This window comes from Mus caroli, chromosome 1, assembly GCF_900094665.2.
Source record: "Mus caroli chromosome 1, CAROLI_EIJ_v1.1, whole genome shotgun sequence".
Taxonomy (NCBI): domain Eukaryota; kingdom Metazoa; phylum Chordata; class Mammalia; order Rodentia; family Muridae; genus Mus; species Mus caroli.
In genome coordinates, this window is record NC_034570.1 from 150010022 (window position 1) to 150014226 (window position 4205).

The 4205-nt window shown below is 44.6% G+C and overlaps 1 pseudogene; it reads left to right on the forward strand.

Moving 5' to 3' along the window:
- Positions 1 to 1930: 1930 nt before the first annotated feature.
- Positions 1931 to 2458, forward strand: LOC110309600 (annotated as a pseudogene).
- The last annotated feature ends 1747 nt before the right edge of the window (positions 2459 to 4205 follow it).

Sequence of the window (4205 nt, forward strand, 5' to 3'; positions counted from 1 at the left end):
TCTTTCGATCATTTCCTCAGAATTTCAGAATGGCTGTGGTGGAAATCCAGACATAAAGTTATGGTTGACTGTTTAAAAAAATGAAAAGGACCAGGGTGCTGATTGTAAAACAAAATGAAAGTATCTACAAGGGGGCCTCACATCAAAGGTCCATTTGTGTCTTATTAGATAGAGGGCTGATCCATGGCCATCCTCAGGAAAACAACAACAACAACAAAACAACACGAGTTGGGAATGGGTCTGGATCAGCCAATCTACCTTGTTTGTTATATTGTCCTGTTTCCAATTTTTCTGGTAACCTAGCTGAAGGTACTGGGATCTGAAATGTCCATTGCTAAAGAGCTCTGGAGGCAGTTTAAGTGATCTGGGGAAGTTTAAAGGAAATTAGCATTCTATAGTCAATGCTTCTGCTACCAACTGCCATGGTTTTTCCACTCAGAGCAGTTTTGGGGTTCTCTGTAAGTACCAAATGGATGTTCTGCAGGTTAAGTGGGTTCTGACACTGATTCCCAGGAGTGAGAACACAGCCAGCAAATTAACTGCTCACTCCCACACCACAGGTCCCATTCATGATTCAATGACATCATAGGTCATGGATTTGCGGACATATCTTTTATTGCAGGATGCCCACAGCCTAGATTCTGAATGACTTGTTGGAGTATGGGGGACCCTAATCTCTATGGGACTATTATAAAGGTTGTGGGTGAACCCACTGGGTTTGGGCTTGAGTGCTAACCTTCCAGCATTCAAGTGTTCTACTTTCCTCTCCTAGGGGTTCTTCCAGAGGCTCCATCTCAAAGGCAGGATGGACCATCGTGTTCTGTCATCAGGGCTGAAATTTCCAACCCAATAATTGAATGACCATTTCCTCTGGCCACCAGATCACATCTCCACAAGTCATATCTACAGTATAAACTTAGGGGCTGTAGAAAGAGTCTTCAAATGCATAACAGACAACATGTCTCTTATTCCAATTTGAGAGATATGTGCCAGGAGCCAAGGATGAAGACCAAATGATTATATCACAGTGCAGAGCCTTTCAAAAATGCAGTTCTTTAAACCATGAAGAACTGAAGCTACAAGGAGCAAGAAAGCAGATGGATGAACAAGGAGGCTGGTCCAGTCACACCTCCAGATAGAGCGTCGAGTGGTGAGTGGTGAGTTAGGATTCTTCTTGCTACTAGGTGAGATGTCCAGCAAACCTGTCAACAAGCAGTGCAAGGAACAGCTCACTTCCCCAGGAGCCCCTCAGCACATCAGATATGAGAGCAGAATTGTCTTCATATGGAGAAGCTAGAGAAAGCACCCAAGGAGCTAAAGGGGTCTGCAACCCTGTAGGTGGAACAACAATATGAACTAACCAGTACCCTCCCACACCCTCCAGAGCTCATGTTTCTAGCTGCTTATGTATCAGAAGATGGCCTAGTCGGCCATCATTGGAAAGAGAGGCCCATCGGTCTTGCAAACTTTATATGCCTCAGTACAGGGGAATGCCAGGGCCAAAAAGTGGGAGTTGGTGGGTAGGATGTGTGTGTGGGGGAGGATATGGGGGGACTTTTGGGACAGCATTGGAAATGTAAATGAAGAAAATACCTAATTAAAGAAAAAAAGGACCAAAAAAAAAAAAAAAAACCCTCATTAAATAGTTTTGGCCTGAGATGATGACAAATTTTCCGAAATGGCTATATACATAGCTCTACCATTTTTGTGCTAATTATTTATACCAAGCATATTTTCTGCACCAAGGACTAATTCTTTATGTCAATATAATCAAACACATCCATCTCATCAGAAAAAAATTCTTTATCTTTAATAAGGACGAAAAGACATACATACCAATTTAGAATCTCTTTAGAGTCTCTTTAGAGTCTCTTTCTTGCTTATTAAGAATAAACATTTGGAGTCATCTGTGTCCCAAGACTGGCTGGGCATGGCAGTCCAGGCTCTGTGCCTACAGCTGCTCAGTGACCTGGAGGAACTGGAGGTGAAGAGGGCGGCACTGAATGCCTGTGTGGAGGAGGGTTGGCTCTCACTTGCCAAGGCTCGCTATGCCATGGGAGCCAAGTCAGTAGGGCCCCTTGCAGTATGCTTCGCCTATGGAGCCTCAGGTCTGCGTGTGCACCAGCGAGGCCCAGGATGGACCCCAGACATTCAGAGTGATCAAAGCTGACACCCAGGCTCGGGAGAAACTGGGGACCTAGCGAAGCATCTCTGCTCTGCGCAGGCACAAGGGCCCTACCAAGACCAGAGTCAGGATCCTCTATAGTTCATCAAGATCCCTTGAACTGGTTTGGAATCGTGGTTCCTCACAGTCTGCGGCAGGCCCAAGCCAGCTTCCGGGATGGCCTACAGCTGGCTGCAGAAATAACCAGCCTCAAGACTCACATCAAATGGGGTCGAAGTCAGCTCCGAGGCGTCCAGAAAAAAACTGAAGGAGTTGGACCCTGGGCCTTCCTGACCTGCATCCACTTTGTGAGGCACTGAGCATAGCCGTTGTGTGGATGCTACCACCTTACCTCAGGCCTTCTTCTTTTATAAACAGCCCCTGTCTCAGCTGATTCCCCTCCTTGAAATGTCCTTAGTCTGCACAGTTTCCAGCTTTTCAAGGCATGAAGTTGAGTTATGAAGTTTGATAAAGCAAGTTGAGCAGTGTTGAGAGCACCTTGTTCTAGGCCCATAGTCTCAGGGCCTTCCTCCCTGGGGCAAGACAGTGACCTAGAGAATAACATGACGTCAGCCAGTTGGGATAATGAAGCTCTTGCAGGAATGGTGACAGGGAAGAAAAGGACTCTGGAAACTTAAGGTAGATCAGGACAATTCCAGTCAATAAAAATACATTCAGGCTGGGCTTGGCAGTGCATGCCTGTAGCTCCAACAACTCTAGAGGCTGAGGCAGGAGGATCCCATAAGCCCTGGAATGACAGACTAGCCTGGGCAACAGACCTTTAAAGTTGATAGAAAAGACAGTGTATACACACACACACACACACACACACACACACCCCAGAATAGCTATCAGGAAGTAATCCTTCTGTTATAAAAGGTAAAAACACTGGCATTCTTTCGGGGGAATCAAGTAGATCTTCCCGACTGCATTTAGCTTACAGAAGTGAGACCCAGCCTCTTTGCTGAAGGTGTATTCTCTCATCTGGGATCTGTGTCTTGCTTCACTATTTTTGCCCCCTGAACTATCTTTCCAGTTGTGTTGGGAAGGGGAAAGTAATCATTTGTGGGGTATAAATATTTCTTCCTTATTTGTTAATTTTGCTTATATTTGTTTATCTACTTATGAATTATAAAAACATAAACTTGTATAGAAAAAATTGAAAAAAGTGAAAGCTGCAGTAGAGAAGAAGAAGAAGGAGGAGGAGGAGGAGGAGGAGGAGATAGGAGGAGGAGGAGGAGAAGAAGAAAAAAGAAGAAGAGTGAATATGAACATGAACATTTGGTCTGTATCTTCGTATACATCTGCAGACCCAAGATCACACAAGAATTTCTTGAGTGAAAAGAAGTTACAGGTAGAAAAAGGTTAAGTCCTTCATTAAAGCACCTTCCCAAAGATGAAGCCAGACTGCAGGAAAGTCTAGCAAAGCTTCACTCTACTGATGCAGACACATCTATAGAGGTAAAGCTCTCACAATGGAGAGAAGAAGTGGGTGGCCGTGTCTCTGTCCCTTAAGGCTACTGAAGTGTGTGTGAAAACTGTTCTTCCCAGTGTGACCTGAGCCTTCAGTGTGAAACTATCCTCTGTGCCCTCAGCTCAACCGGGGAGAAAACATAGACCAGGTTTATTCTGTTTGCTTGTTTACTTACACTTTTTCTCTTTCCAATTTTTATTTGCACTTATGACTTGAAAGGTGCAGGCGTGTATACCATGTATCTTGATCGTATCTGCCCCATGTTTCCTTCTCCAGCTCCTTCTAGGAGCATCCTCCATCAGTCTCTCTCTGAACTTCATGTCCTCCTTATTTGTTTTTTAAAATATTTCCTTCATTTTATGTGTATGAGTGATTGCACTCATGTTTATGCCCCACATGCATGCCTGGTGGCCATGAAAGTCAGAAGAGGACATCAGATCCCTTGGAACTAAAGCTGCCACGTGGGTGCTGAGAATTGAACCCTTAAGTCAAGAGCAGCCGGTGCTCTTAACCAGAGCTATCTCTCCCGTTCCTTATTTACTGTTTATATTCACTCCAATAGGATTA